At 36.4% G+C, this 17,237-nt stretch overlaps 1 non-coding gene across 1 annotated transcript; it reads left to right on the top strand.

Annotated features, from left to right (window-relative positions):
• Window positions 1–16,819: 16,819 nt before the first annotated feature.
• Window positions 16,820–16,926, top strand: LOC115305786. Its single transcript, XR_003914985.1, has one exon. It is a non-coding gene; the product is annotated as a U6 spliceosomal RNA (small nuclear RNA).
• The last annotated feature ends 311 nt before the right edge of the window (window positions 16,927–17,237 follow it).

Raw genomic sequence — 17,237 nt, 5'->3', positions numbered from 1 at the left:
TGATAAATTAATCTATAATCAAGATGTGAATTTCATAAAACATCTCCAGTTCAAATTCTCTAGTGAGATTGTTTTTGGCAGACCTGGAGAATAAGTTCATGTTGGTTAATTTTTAATTTCCATGTATCAAATCACAATGTTCTTTAAATTTGCAACATCAATTTTGAGAAAACAGATTTCAAGGAATCTTTGTCATTGTATTTGGTATATTATACAACTGGCACTTATTTTTTAAGAAATAAGATGAGATTTTGTGCTATTTTTGAAACTGGGTATCAGCCAATGTAAGGTTAAAGATGTAGCCGTTCCTTGGTTTTTTAGACAATTTTTTTAGAGAAGTTTGCTTTTGAAATAGTGGTGCTTTTGAGATGAACGTGTCTCCCTTTGCTCCACAGCGGCAGTTAAAAATCCATTCAAAGGTTTTAAGCAAAGTTCACTTGATTGTAGGTCAGTACCCGGTGGATAAATCACAAAATTGCTTCAAATAATATACGTGATTTGCTTTTTCCCTGCTGAGGAGAAGCACTAAACTGAGAGAGCATGAAGTAAGGATTGTTTCCTCACCCCTAAGGTTAATGCCCCTGTCACAGCTGAAGTCCCTGTCAAGGCAACACAGAGAAGTCGCTTAAAAATGCAACTGTTTTCATCAATCTGCCACAGGCAGCAGAAAACAAATGATGGTGGTTCCTATCTTTGCCAGTGGCAGAGCATTTGTTAAAGTACAAAGATAAAAGAAAAGAAAAGGACAAGAAATCCCTTGGGAGAGAGTGTGAATGAAATATGCCACCAAAAGTGCAGGGCCTTTCAAAAATAATCTCTTGTAATCACTGAGGCCTGTTAGAGTGGCAAAGTGGAATGTTTTGGTGAGTGTGTTAGGTGAAATTTCCCTTTCTAGTATTAGGCTATTGACCCCCTGCTTTGAGAATAATCTTTCTCAAGCACCATTTTCATCATGTCATCCCTACTCAAGGACCCTTCGGGAAGAGAGCCCTGGTGTCTACCATATTAAATCCAAACGCTTCATCCTGGCATCCCCAGTGGCTCTCTCCAACTGATTCTTGCCTCTATTGCACCAGCAAAAAGGCCCTCTCCAGTTCATTCAAATATATTGGCTTGCTTTCCTTTGCGTATTTTTTCCAGAAACTAGCTTTAATATTTTTCTCCTTATTAATTTCCAACCTTGAACTTTTTCATTATTCCCAGTGTGCTTACTACAAATACACTCCTGCTTATCCTTCCATTCCATGCCTGTTGAGTTCTCTAAGATTAGCTTAGAAATTGTCTTCCTTCAGGAAGTCTATTCTGGCCATACTCCTATTTATTTCCATCCTGTATACCTCTAACCTTGTATTTTCACTATTTTTATTTTTATTTTTCAAATTTATTTACTCATTTTGAGATAGAGAGAGAGTACAGAGGGGGAGGGGCAGAGAGAGAGAGGTAGAGAGAATCCTAAGCAGGCTCTCTGTTGTCAGTGTAGAGCCTGGTGTGGGGCTGAAACCCACAAACTGTGAAATCACGAGCTGAGCCCAAACCAAAAGTCAGATGCCTACCCAACTGAGCAACCCAAGCTTGGGCTTTGATATAAATATATATTTAAATACATAAATATATATTTTCAAATATATATTCTGCACTGTGAATTCTACTTGTACAAATTTGGCACCCCAAACTAAAGTCAATTTGTTTTATCAATGACTTGATCATCATTCATTCTTTAATTTATTCAGTAAATGTTTATACTAATTATGTGTCAAGAATATTGCTTAATTTTGAATCCAAAAATAGATAACAAACTATTCCAATTTGAGGGAATGCTTACATTTTAGTTAATTTAAGACCAGCATGTTGTTCAGGTAAAACTTTCTGAGAAAAATTAGCCTCATCTTAACCTATACGTGACTATATTTGAGACAAACTAATAATTTCTGGGAAAGAGGAAGCAATATCAAGAATCTGATTAATATAGAGTAATATAAAATTTTATGGGCTGTCAGAATATAAATGTGATTCTTAAAAACCTCAACCATAACTTTTTGCTAGCACAATCATTTTTTTTCTAATGGGCGGTTTTGCTGAATGCAAGTTTATTTTTAAAATTTTGTTCCTATACATAAAAGCCATGGCAGCTATTGCATGTTATATAATTATTTAGAATTTACCTGATTGTCTCAGAAACTAAATAAAGGTTATTACCCTCCATGGGTCATAGAATTTAGACATGGAATCACCTACTCAATAACCTTTTCTCATTCTCTTCAACCTTTCACTAACATTTCCTGCTATTAATCATTTCTTCTTCATTAAACTCTCGTAGCTTCGAGGTATAATATTCCTGATTCATCTCTTACCTCTCTGACAATTTAGTATCTTTTTTTCCCTCATCATTCCTTGTAAATATAGAAAATTTACATGTTTTAGTACTTGCTCATTTTTTCACACATGTATGTTCTGTGATGAGGTTATTTTTCCTTTTCCTAGATTATCTTCAAGAGAAGAGAAAGTGTTTAATGTAACTAAGGAGAATTTGAGACAGCAGTTGGGCCACAGTTACCTTTTGCTCAGCTCCACTGCCAGTCCCCAGGGGATGAGAAGCACTGGGTAAGGTCTAGATGTTTGGAGGCAGATGTCATCCTTGCACTATACCTCTGCCTCCTCTGAAAATACAAAGCGATGGATAAGTTAATCCAACATTCACTCTTCTGGTGCAGCCATTTTGCTTCCCAGGCTTCTGGGACTCTGTATGTTGTTCATTACCTGGATCTTTATTGATCCTGTACTTGGAGTGCCAAGGCTAATTTGTCTTCACTTGGAAGAGGTCTTCTCCTCTCTTGTTTCTCTTGTTTTACATGGCAGATTGTCTAGGCCAACTCAGTAACAGATTCCTAGACCACCATTATATGTATTATATAATATATAATATAATAGAAAAATGCAGCTGATATTGTTATTATAGTATTGAGAAGTAAATCATTTAGAACTAATAAAAGCTTAACATTTGAAAAGTCAGAGTTTCAATGTATAGATTTTTTAGTCTGTATGGATGATCCAATTATTTGTATTAACATGGCTTAATCCTTTACTTTTTCCTTTTAATTTGTTTTGTCATTTTCAGGCCAACTTCAAAAGTAGTTATGTCTCACATGAGCTGCAGAACATAAGTATATGAGATTTGAGGCTTAAATGTTAGTTTTATATATTTAAGTTGATAGCCCCACTTTGGAAGCTATGTTGGTCAGAGTTCTCCAGAGAAAGAGAACCAACAGATGTATGTATGTGTATGTGCTTGTGTGCAGAGAGAGTGAAAGAGAGAAAGAGATATTGATGGATTGATGGATTGATTTTAAGGTATTGACTTATGAGATCAGGAAACTGAAAGGTCATAAATCTATAGGAAGTTCAAGTAAGCTGTAGAACCAGGGAAGATCCATTGTGCAGTTCAAGTCCAAGGCAGTGTGCTGACGAAATTTCTTCTTTGGTGGAGGAGATCAGTCTTCATTCTATTTATAGTCTTCAGTTGATTGGATGTATCCACCATGCCTTATAAAGGGCTGCTTCTTTACTCATATTTAAATGTTAATCTCTATCAAAAAATATCCTCACAGAAACATTCAGAATGTTTGACCACTTATCGGAGTATCATGGTACATCTAAGTTGATATGTAAAATTAAGGTCAAAAGTCAAAAGACAGAAGTCAAAAGTTCATCTTTTCCTTACTTTAGACCTTCTTAAAAGTTAGGAAGGGAACTGAGTTAGAGGCTAGTTTGAAATTATATGACTTGACCAGACTGGTGAATCACTTTCACCACTACTGCCACCCCATCGCAACAACCACATACTGTAACATTGGCTCTGCATTATTCACTGAAATATTCCTAATTCTGTTTATTTTGGAGTGACAGACTGAGTGTGAGCAGAGTAGGAGCAGAGAAGGAGGGAGACGCAGAATCTAAAGCAGGCTCCAGGGTCCAAGCTGTCAGCACAGAGCCTGACATGGAGCTTGAACTTACGAACCATGAGATCATTACCTGACCTGAAGCTGGATGCTTAAATGACTGAACCACCCAGGTGCCCCCCTAATTCTGAATATTCAGCAAATATTAAAACCTAAGTGTCCATTGATAAATGAATGGATAAAGAAACATGGTGTGTGTGCATGCACGCACACACACACACAAATATTATTCAGCCAAAGAAAGAAACCCTACCTTTTGTTATAACATTGTGTCCCTGAGGACATTATACTAAGTGAAATAAGTCAGATAGAGAATACCATATGATCTTACTTATGTCTTAAATCTAAAAAATAAAAAAGATTGTTGGTTATCAGAAGTGAGAGGTGGGGATGTGTGAAATGGGTAAAGCGGGTCAAAAGGTACAAATGCTCAGTTATTAAATAAGTAAGCCCTAGGGATATAATGCACAGCATAATGACTACAGTTAACACTTCATTATATATTTGAATATTGCTAATAGAGTAAGTTCTCAACACAAGAAAAGAAAATTGTAACTATGTGTGGTGGTGGATGTTAACTAAACTTACTATGGTAATCATTTTGCAGTACATACATGTAGGAAATTATGTTGTACATCTAAAATGAATATAATATTACATGTCAACTATATTTCAGTAAACAACAACAACAACAACAAATATATACTGTTTATTGGGTTCCTTGCATTGGTCCTGGCCATAGCATAGCAGCCTGTTTTTGTGGACCTTACATCCTATTGAGGGCCATAGACAACAATAGTTAAATAAATGAACATAACATATACTATATTATACATTACCTTTATAATGACTATATGAAGAAAATGTAAGCAAGGTAGTAGAGAATAATAGAGAAACTATTTTAGAAATTGTCGTGAGGGAAGCCTCTCTGTGAAGGTGATACTTCTGTTTCAAGCATGAACCTAAAGAAGTGTTGGGACAAACTAGGCAGGTATATGGGAAAAATATGTTCTATTCAGAGAAACTAGCATTTGAGAAGTCCTGAGATGGTTTCAAATTTTTATATTCTAGGAATAACAGAGGTCTATGTGACCAGAACAGAGTGAAAGATAGAAAAGCAGTAAAAAATGAGGTCAGAGGTAATTAACAACAGGTTGTCATTGGGGATTTCAGGGATCTGAGCCACACATACAAGCAAGTTGCTATGATGATTTCATTAATATACAGAGAAAAAGGAATTTTGGTTCTTACTTTATAGGCCACACTTTCAAATGTAAATTCACATCTGGATTTGTCAGATAAGGAAAATGTGTGAGGCATGATGATGGAAACTTTGGTGACCTGGAGAATAAAGGCCTTTCATAGGTGGGTTTCTGGTACCAAGCTCTAGCTAGTTATCATCATACAGGGAATTCAGCTTAGAAGCTGCATGTTTGATGGTTCTGATAAAATGGCTTGGTATGCTAATCATTATGTGTTAGGGAAAGGAACATGCATTTATTAAATCTCTTTTCTGCACCAGGTATGATAGAAGTAGCTTTCATGCATGTTATACCTCACTAAATCCTTACTATTATATTATATCATAGGTACTTTGATATGTACTTTCAATGAACATGGCCATGATGAAGGCAGTTCCTAACTTACAAACTTTTCAGCAACCATGGCAATACATTGGAGGTCTGGATTGACCAATCCTTTGTCATCCAGTTAGATTAGTAAGATGATGTGTTTAAATGGGACTCATCTGGTTTGAGCCACCATGGTTTGATAGCTATCAGGTAACAGAGACTGACTTTTATTCATAAATTTCAAAGTTACTCTCCAAGAACTAGCTAAGTACTCTCAACTTCTCATATATGCCAAGGTTATTAAATAACTGAGAGTAAGAGGGTTGTTTTTGGACAGATTGCCTTCTTGCAAGCTGTGTCAAGAGCCCCACTCCCAGAAGGGAAAGGGCGAGGGGTATTGACCCACCCCAAAAGCCCCGATGGAAAGAACGGTTTCTATAGGATTAACCCAGAAAACATTTGTCACCTGAATCTGAAACCCATTTGGAAAATCTCACAAGCCAGAGATGGCTGATTTGATGGCCGAAGGTAAGTAGAAGTTGCGACTGCAGTATTATCCGATTATAGAAAAAAATGCATTGGCCAACCGTATCTGTAAAACTGAGTGCATCAGCATGGGTTATACTTGATCTTGTACAAAGTGGAAGGAAATTAATTTTGCTAGATATCTACTGACTAAAGAAGCACTAAAAATTGAGCTGATACTACATCATTTGTGTCAAAGGAAATGCAGGTAAGGGAATCCCAGCAAAGGCAGATTTCTGAAGAACACACAAAATAGTTCCAGATGAGAGTAAATTTAAACACTGGCCAGGGTCATAGAACCTGAAACTAGTTTATGACATTAGTCAAGTAAGAATTTCACCTCTCCCTATGGTTCCCCTCTTATATTCCCCAACCTAGTAAAGGATCTACTTCCTTCATGACAATGATGATGTATAGAACATACAAATGAGTGTTGATTATCAACAATAATGTTAAGAAATATTAATGGTTAATCATCTTTAGATCAAATCACTAAAATTTAACTCATACATAACTGTCTTTTCATGAAAGAAAAAAAATCTCCCAGACTTCCACAGACATTTTTCAAAGCCAGAAATTGGGTAACTTTTTGTGTAAAAAGATAACTAGTAACAATTTTACACTTTGCAAGCCAGATGGTTTCTGTCCCAACTTTTCAACTCTGCCATTTTCAGTGTGAATGTCTCAAAAGACAATACATAAGTGAATGAGAGTAGCTATGTTCCAATAAACATTTATTTATAAAAATAGGCAATGGGCTGAGTTTGTTCTATGGGCATATTTTGCCACTGTTTGCCCTAAGTGGTGGAAGTAACCATTTTCTTGTTATATGTGAACAGTCTCATTATGATATCCTAGAAAGAGTGAGTAGTCTGATTGCTGAGCAATCAAAAGTCATAGCTACTTAGTTTAGGAGTAACTAAAACCATTTCTTGTCTAAACTATGCTGTTTTTTTGGCCTCATTTCAAGTGCAAGAATTCAAACTTCTTATTATCATTCTATTAATTTTACCTTTTCACCATAATATTTTGGTGACCTGTACTATTTTTCTATGATTTCATTTACTTGACTTTTTCCACTAACTAAATGTGATGTTGTTTTCTTATCCAACAAAATAAATTGCCATTTCAATCAGTAGTATACTTCTAGATTAATGTACCTTTAGATTTCTTATATAAACAATCCTAGTAGATCAGTTGATAGTCAAATATAGTATGTCCATGAAGCTTTATGATCTGGTAAGTAGGTTAAGGGGCAGAAAAGATCACTGTATCCAATAAAATCTTGTCATGTCTTAAGATTGTAAGTTTCATTTCAAGGACTTTGTTATTAGGCATAAAAAATAGTTGCACGTGAGGTCAAAAATTAAGCATAAGAAATAAATTTAATCCCTATCATTTGTAACATTGCATATCCTAACTTTATTAGTTTATTAGGCATTTGGTATTAGAATCTAATGAAACACTTTTAATGATTTTTTAAAAGTTTATTTATTTATTTTAAGAGAGAGAGAGAGAGAGAGCGAGAGAGAGAGAGAGAGAGAGTGAGTGTGCTCACACATGTGGGGAAGGAACAGAGAAGGAGAGAAAGAAAAATCCCACGCAGGCTCTTTACCGTCAGCACAAAGCCCAATGTGGGACTTGAACTCACAAAACACAAGATGATCCATGATCTGAGCCGAAATCAAGAGCCAGATGCTTAACCCACTGGGTTAGGCACCCCACTAATAAGATATTTCATTAATTGATTTTCAGGATGTGACTCAAAGTGGAACTGTGTATTACACATCTTCATATGAGAGTAAAATAATTTTGGAAGTACACCAAACAGACAACAGCAATTATGGAATCAAGCATTGACAGAATATTTAAACAAATTATTGGAGTAGAAGATTATTTGATCAGAAAGTAAATGTATAATATGATGTTATTCTCAATTGCAGAGAGATAAAAATAGTTTAAAAAGCAAATATAATGAAAACTGCGTTATTTGTTTAAGGAGGGAATCTATAAGTTTGGAAGTTTTGTACTTTTTGTTGTTATTGTTTTGTTATTACTAATGTTTGCATTAGAGAGAAAATAAATGTCTTATATCATTCTCATAAATAGGTGGTAGGTATAAAGCTCACATTCTGTGTCTTCAAGAGAGGTTTTTCCTCCAGTACTATGAAAGGTTTAAAAAAAGTCTTCTCTCCATAAAATATTCAGAAATATTCTATAAAATACAACGATATTTCAGATGCACACCTGAATTTACATGAAATTAAAGGAAAATACTCAGAATCCAAAATCAAAGAAGTCAAGAAACCAGAGTTCTCCATTGAAACTGAGGCTGTATCTGCCCCCAAAGATCTCTACAGATCTCAGAAATCTAGAACTTAGGACTGTAAAAGCCACTCAGAGAGAGAGAGAGGGGGGAAAAAAAGGAGAGCCAATGAACCATTGAGCCATTAACACGGTAGAAGAAAAGAGCCATGACTACTGCAGAGGGGAGGGAGTCTTGACCATAGAGAGATGTCCACATCATCGCCAGGGGTGTGCCTGGTGGCATTAGCAGTGCTCTAATGGGGAAGGAGGACAGAGACTGGAAGCAGGCAGCGTGGTCTGAGGATTCCCTGCCTCGTGGGTAGAGAAACAGTTCCTTTGCTTGGAGTGCATTTGGTAGATATGATACAGCCTCTCCTGTGGGCACCATGGAGCTGACATGTTCACCAGCATAGGAACAAAGTCCCTAGCCAAGGGCAACAAACCTTGATGCCATAAACTCCTAACTGCTGCATGGTCATGCAACTGTTTTCTGGGACAAACCAGCACCCAGCCATAGCACACCAAGACCCACCCCCAGAGGATCAGTACAGGTCCATTCCAGGGGTCTCTGAAATTTGGAGTTTTGAAATCCAGCCACACCTGAGATAAAACATGGGCGTGCTGTGCTGCCTGGCGGGCAGATAGCTCAGACACAGACAGGGTGAAGAGAGGGTTCTGGCAGAAGTTGACACAGGAAGGGTGATTTTTTGCTCTTACTGAGGGCTTCCTGAGGAGTGGTGGGCATGAGCTCCCAGTTTCAGAGACAAGAGCAGGGAAAAGCCATTTTCCCACCAACCCCATCAACACTGACCAACTTTAGTGAGTAAAATGGTGCCACCATGTGGGGGATAGAGCTGCTTACACCAAGCCCTGCCCCACCCCAAGTGCCCTGCTGTTGCATCTTCATGAAGGCAAGTTCACCCAAGAATTAGAGCACCAGGCCCCTCCCACAAAGAACTAGCACAAACCCCACCCATACGCCAAGTCTCCTCATCATAGAGTAGTACAAAGTTTCAACCCCTGGGGAAACAGGATGTAACTTACTTTGCTTTTGCTTTTTTTACTGGGGAGGTGATGTAGAAAAAGCAATTTTTGTATTTTTAATTTTATTTTATTTGAAATTTTTTATTTTTTAATTTAATTTATTTTAAATTTTTATTTATTTTTTGGATTGAACTTCTCTTGACAGGCAGACCAAAATATGTTTATGATCTAGCTTTTTCTCCCCCTCCAAAATGACAAGACAAAGGAATTCATCCCTAAAGCAAAAACAGGAAGATGTATATTATGGCCAAGAATTTTATCAATACAGATATAAGTAAGATATCTGAACTAGAATTTAAACAACAATTATAAGGATACTAGATGGGCTTGAAAAAAGTATAGAAGACACTAGAGAATCCCTTACTGCAGAAATAAAAAAAACTTAAAACGAGGCTGAAGTTTAAAACACTGTAACTGAGATGAAAACCTGAATAGTTGGCATGACATCAAGGATGGGTACAGCAGAGGAACAAATCAGTAATATAGAAAATAAAATTATGGAAAATAACGAATCAGAAAAGAAGGAAAGTTATTGAATTATGAATGTTAACTTAGGGAACTCAGCAACTCCTTAAAGTGTAATAACATTTTATCATAGAAGCTCCAGAAAATGAAGAGGGAGAAAAAGGGACAGAAAGTTGAATTTGATCAAATTATAACAGAAAACTCTCCTAATCTGGAGAAGGAAACAGACATCAAAATCCAAGAAGCACAGAGAACTCCCATTAAATACAACAAAATCCAGCCATCACCAAAACATGTCATAGTCAAATTCACAAAATACACAGACAAGGAAAGAATCCTGAAAGCAGCAAGCAGAAAAAAATTTCTTAACCTACAAGAGAAGGCAGATCAGGCTCACAGCATATCTGTCCACAGAAACTTGGCAGGCCATAAAGGAGTGGCATGATACAGCCAATGTGCTGAATGAGGAAATATGCAGCCAAGACTATCTTATCCAGCAAGGTTGTCATTCAGAATAGGAGAGGTAAAGTATTTCCTACACAAGCAAAAACTAAAGGAGTTCATGATCACTAGACCAGCCCTTGCAAGAAATATTAAATGTGACTCTTTGAGTGAGGGGAAAAAAGGCCAAAAGCAACAAAGACTAGAAAGGAACAGAGAATATTACCAGAAACATCAACTCTACAGGTAACATAATGGCACTAAATTCATATCTATCAAAAGTCACTCTGAATATAAATGAACTAGTGCTCCAATCAAATGATGTAGCACATCAGAATGAATAAAAAAAAAAAAAACCAAAAAACACGACCCATCCCTAAGTTGCCTAAAAGAGATTCATTTTAGACCTAAAGACACCTACAGATTGAAAGTAATGAGATGGAGAACCATCTGTCATGCTAATAAATGTCAAAAGAAAGCTGGAGTAGCCATACTTAAAACAGAAAAGCTAGATTTTAAACCAAAGACCATATAAAGAGATGAAGAAGAGCATTACATTATAATTAAGGGGCCTTTTAAACAAGAAGTTCTAACAACTATACATATATATGTCCCAAACTTAGAACACCCAAATACATAAGTTAATTGATTACAAACATAAAATAACTCATTGATAATTATACAGTAATAGTAGGGGATTTTAACACCCCACTTACAACAAATGATGGATTGTCTAAGCAGAAAATCAACAAGGAAACAACGGCTTTGAATGACACAGTGGACTGGATTAACAGATATTAGCAGATATTAAGGGGCGCCTGGGTGGTTCAGTTGATTAAGTGTCCAGCTTCAGCTCAGGTCATGATCTCACAGTTAACGAGTTCAAGCCCCACATCAGGCTCCATGCTGACATCTCAGTGCTGGAAACTACTTCAGATTCTGTGTCTCCCTCTCTGTCTGCCCCTTCCCTGATATTACTCTGTTTCTCTCTCTCTCAAAAATAAATAAAAGTTAAAACATTTAAAAAACATATATTCAGAACATTTCATCCTAAGGCAGCAGAATACACATTCTTTTTGTGTTCCCATGGAACATTTTCTAGAAGCAATCACACACTGGGTCACAAATCAGGCCTCAACAAGTACAAAAAGACTGAGATCATACCATGCATATTTTCAGATCACAATACTATTAAACTTGAAATAAACCTCAAGAAAAAGCTTGGAAAGACTACAAATACATGAAAGTTAAAGAACATCTTACTAAAGAATAAATGGGTTAACCAGAAAACTAAAGAAGAAATAAAAAATTACATGGACACAAATGAAAATGAACACACAATAATTCAACACCTTTCGGGATACAGCAAAGGCAGTCCTAAGAGAGAAGAATAATGCAATACAGGTCTGCCTCAAGAAGCAAGAAAAGTCTCCAATACACAGCAGAAGATCTTATACATAAAAGATCTAAAAAAAGAACAACAAATAAAGCTTAAAGCCAGCATAAGAAGGAAAATAATGATTAGAGAAGAAATAAATAATTTAGAAACAAACAAAAACTCAGTAGAACAGATCAATGAAATTAAGATCTGGTTCTTTCAAATCTACAAGGAACTCACCAAACTCCACACCCAAACAATGAATAATCCAGTGAAGAAATGGGCAGAAGACATGAATAGATGAATAGCCACTTCTCCAAAAAGGGCATCCAGATGGCCTACAGGCACATGAAATGATGTTCAGCATCACTCATAATCAGGGAAAGAGAAATCAAAACCACACTGAGATACCACATCACGCCAGTCAGAGTGGCTAAAATGAACAAATGAAGAGACTATAGATGCTGGTGAGGATGTGGAGAAACAGGGACCGTCCTACACTGTTGGGAATGTAAACTGGTGCAGCTGCTCTGGAAAACAGTGTGGAGGTTCCTCAAAACACTATCAGTAGAACTCCCCTATGACCCAGCAATAGCACTGCTAGGGATTTCCCCAAGGGATACAGAAGTGCTGATGCATAGGGGCACATGTACCCTGATGTTCATAGCAGCACTGTCAACAATAGCCAAATCATGGAAAGAGCCTACATGTCCATCACCTGATGAATGGCTCAAGAAGATGTGGTATATATATATACAATGGAGTATTATATGGCAATGAGAAAGAATGAAATATGGCCATTTGTAGCAAAGTGGATGGACTTTGAGGGTGTCATGCTAAGCAAAGTAAGTCAGGCGGAGAAAGACAGATACCGTATGTTAGCACTCATAGGTCTAACAGAACAGGAAAAACCTAATGGAGGACCATAGGTAGGGGAAGAGGAAAAGAAAGTTGGGTAGAGAGAGGGACGCAAAACCTGAGAGACTATTGAATACTGAAAATGAACCGAGGGTTGAAGGGGGAGGGAAAGGGGGAGAGAAGGTGGTGGTAATGGAGGAGGGCACTTGTGGGGAAGAGCACTGGGTGTTATATGGAAACCAATTTGACAATAAACTATTAATAAAAAATAAAAATAAATAAATAAGAATTTGAGGTGAAAATGAAAAAAATTAATAAAAACTTTAAACCCCTAGCCAGATTTATTAAAAACAAAAGAGAAAGGACCGAAATAAATAAAAGCATGAGAGAAAGAGGAGAGATCACAACCAACACCATAGAAGTACAAAAAATTATAAGAGATTGTTATGAAAAATATATATAGCATCAAACTGGGCAATCTGGAAGAAATGGACAAATTCCTAGAAACATACAAACCATCCAAAGTGAAACAGGAAGAAATAGATAATATGAACAGATCCACAACCAGCAAAGAATTTGAAATAGTAATAAAAAATCTCCCAACAAACCAAAGTCCAGGACCAGATGAGTTCCCAGGGAAATTCTGCCAGATAGTTAAAGAGGAGTTCATACCTATTCTTCTCAAATTGTTTCAAAAATAGAAATAAAAGGAAAACTTCCAAACTAATTTTGAGACCAGCATTACCTTGATCCCCAAACCTGACAAACATCCTACCAAAAAGTAGAATTACAGGCCAGTATCCTTGAGGAATATGGATGCCAAAATTCTCAGTAATATACTAGCAAATCAAATCCAACAGTACATTAAAAGAATTATTCATCGTGATCAAGTTGAATTTATTTCTGGGATGCAGGGGTGGTTCAATATGACAAATCAATCAATGTGCTTTGCCCCATTAATAAGAGAAAAGATAAAAACTATATGATACTCTCCAAGAGATGCAGAAAAAGCATTTTACAAAATACAGCATCCATTCTTGATAAAAATTCTGAACAAAGTAGGTGTAGATGGAACATACTTCAGCATCAGAAGGCCGTGTATTAAAGACACACAGCTAATTATCATCCTCAAAGGGGAAAAAAATGAGAGCTTTTACTCTATGCTCAGGAACAGGACAGGGATGTCCACTCTCACGATTACTATTTAACATAGTAGTGGAAGTCTTAGCCTCAGTAATCAGACAACAAAAAGAAATAAAAGGCATCCAAATCGGCAAGGAAGATGTCAAATTTTCACTATTTGCAGATGATATGATACTCTATGTAGAAAACTTGAAAGACCACCAAAAAATTGCTAGAACTAGACATGAATTCAGCAAAGTGGCGGGATACAAAATCAATGTACAGAAATCTGTTGGATTCCTACACACCAATAATGAAGCAACAGAAGGAGAAATGAAGGAATTGATCCCATAAACAATTATTCCCTAAACCATGATACCTAGGAATAAACTTAACCAAAAAGGTAAAAACAAACAAACAAACAAACAAACAAAAACAGGCAGCAACCTCTTTGACCTGAGCTGGAACAACTTCTTACTAGATACATCACCAGAGACATAAAAAAGAAAAGCAAAAATGAACTATTGGGACTTCATTATGATAACAGATCTCTGCACAACAAAGGAAACAATCAACAAAACTAAAAGGCAGCCTATGGAATGGGAGAAGATATTTTCAAATGACATATGTGATAAAGGGTTAGTATCCAAAATCTATAAAGAAATTATCATACGCAACATCCAGAAAATAAATAATCCAGCGAAGAAATGGGTGGAAGACACCAATAGACACCTTTATAAAGAAGACATCCAGATGGCTAACAGACACATACAAAGGTGCTCAACATCATTCATCATCAAGGGACTAAAAATCAAAACCACAATGAGATACCATCTCACACCTGTCAGAATGGCTAAAGTTAACAATTCAGGAAACAACAGTTGTTGGCAAGGAGGTGGAGAAAGAGGAACCCTTTTGTGCTGTTAGTGGGAATGCAACCTGGCACATGCACTCTGGAGAACAGTATGGAGGTTCCTCAAAAAGTTACTAATAGGACTACCCTATAATCCAGCAATTGCACTACTAGGTTTTTAGCCAAAGGGGTACATGTACCCCAGTGTTTATAGCAGCATTTTCAACAATTTCCAAACTATGGAGAGAGTCCAAATGTCCATTGATTGATGAATTGATAAAGATGTGGGGGGGGGGCACCTGGGTGGCTCAGTCAATTAAGCGTTTGACTTCCATTCAGATCATGATCTCAGTTTGTGAGTTCGAGCCCTGAATCAGGCTCTGTGCTGACAACTCAGTACTTGGAGCCTGCTTCAGATTCTGTGTCTCCCTATCTCTCTCTCTGCCTGTCCTCCACTCGCACTCTCTCTCTCTCTCTCTCTCTCTCTCTCAAAAACAAATAAACATTAGAAAAAAATTAAAAAAAAAAGATGTGGTGCATGTGTGGAATATTACTCAGCCATCAAAAATAATGAAACTTTGCCATTTGCAGTGACATGGATGGAGCTAGAGTATATTATGCTAAGCAAAATAAATTAGACAGAGAAAGACAAGAATTATATGATTTCAGTCATATGTGTAATTTAAAAAACAAAACAGGGGCGCCTGGGTGACTCAGTCAGTAAAGCCTCCCAGTTCAACTCAGGTCATGATCACATTCGTGGGCTTGAGCCCCGAGTCAGTCTCTGTGCAGACAGCTAGCTCAGAGCCTGAAGCCTGCTTCTGATTCTGTGTCTCCCTCTCTCTCTGCCCCTCCCCACCCTTTCTATCTCAAAAATAAATAAAGCATTAAAAATTTAAAAAAAAAACCAGATAAACCTATGGGAAAGGGAGGAAAAAGAGAGAGTGAAACAAATCACAAGAGACTCTTAATAATAGAGAAAAAAATGAGGGTTGATGGAGGGAAGTGGATGGGGAATGGGTTAAATGGGTGATGGACATTAAGGAGGGCACTTGTTATGATGAGCACTGGGTGTTATATGTGAGTGATGAATCATTGAATTCTACTGCTGAACCCAATACTGTACTGTATGTTAACTAACTAGAATTTAAATAAAAATTTAGAGAGAAAAAAAATACTTAGGCCCCAGACCAAGAATTGAGGGTACACACAAACTTGGGATCTTTAAAAGACTACATTCAGTTAAAAGGAAGTCTGAAAATAAATCTACTTATTGCCCTAAGGAGATGACAAGGAAATAACTCTGTGGTGATTGCCAACATGGAATAAAGTTAGTTCCTGAGAATTAAAATTCATAGTACTGCTCTTATACAAGTTTGAGGTATGCATTTATAGTATATGTAAGGTTCAGAAAATAAGAAAAATAAATTGCAGTGGTCTCAAATTCATAGCTCCCAGTGCTATATGACAAAAGTGAAAGCAATTTTTTTTCAGAGACATGTCTTCCTTCCAGGTCTCAAGGAATTTGTACACTGAAAGCCACATGACACATGGATTCACAAACCAAACTACAGAGCACATAAGGAAGTAAACCACCTTGAGTGAAAGTCATCAGAAGCAACAAACAGTATAATTAAACTTGTAAGAATATAATTTCATTGGGAATCTTAGAAAAATGGTATAAAACAAGTATTAAATATAAACAGGAAAAGAAACTACAAATGTAAGCAAATTGGATCTAAAAAGAACAAAAGAAAATTTGTAGCACTGAAAACTATAATTTTTTAAATTAAAACTCAATGCATAATGAAAGTATATACAAACTAGTTGAAAATAGAAATAGTGAACTGGAAGATTAATTTGAAGCACACAGTATATAACAAAATAAAACATCTAACAATTAAAATAAATTATTCTCAAGTATGCATAGAGCAGTGTAAAACAATTGTTCTCTAAATAAACCCATTTAGATACCAATAACAAAGAAGTTTAAAAAGGGCACCTGGAAGTTTTAAAATACACTACAAAGAAGCAGTATTATAAAAATTAAAAAATAATTTGAACTTCACAAACACTATATATCAAATCTATGAAAAACAGCTGAAGTGATGTACGGAAGAAACACACCTTAACCATTTGTATTGGATAAAATTATCAGCCTAACCTCTAGCCAAAGTCCTTAGAGAAAAAACAACAAAATACATCTAAATAAAGTGAAAGAACTGAAAAAAAAAGAGATAAATGCAAATATTAGAAAAAGCAATAAAACCATAACTTTGTTTAGAAATAAAAAGAGACTGTGCTCGCTTCGGCAGCACATATACTAAAATTGGAATGATACAGAGAAGATTAGCATGGCTCCTGCGCAAGGATGACACGCAAATTCGTGAAGTGTTCCATATTTTTCATGACAGCGAGACCCAAATACTGCTGAGTAGGGAAATAAAATATTCAAAGGCACAGCAAGCAGTGCTCAACAAGCTCTCTAAAAATGACAGGAGACAGAAAAATAGCAAAAATGACAAAACGAAGGAACTCTCCCCTGAAGAACCTCCAGGAGGAAGTCACAGCCACAGAATTGCTCAAGGCAGATCTAGACAACATACCAGATCAAGAATTTAAAAAACTTGTCATAAAATTAATTGCTGGGGTTGAGAAAAGCATCAAAGAATCAACTGAGACAATCACTAGGCACTTTGAAAATAGGTGTGATGAGT

The sequence above is a fragment of the Suricata suricatta genome, chromosome 10, assembly GCF_006229205.1.
Source record: "Suricata suricatta isolate VVHF042 chromosome 10, meerkat_22Aug2017_6uvM2_HiC, whole genome shotgun sequence".
Taxonomy (NCBI): Eukaryota; Metazoa; Chordata; class Mammalia; order Carnivora; family Herpestidae; genus Suricata; species Suricata suricatta.
Note: the sequence above shows the minus strand (reverse complement) of the source record. Positions and strands in the feature narration are given on the sequence as shown.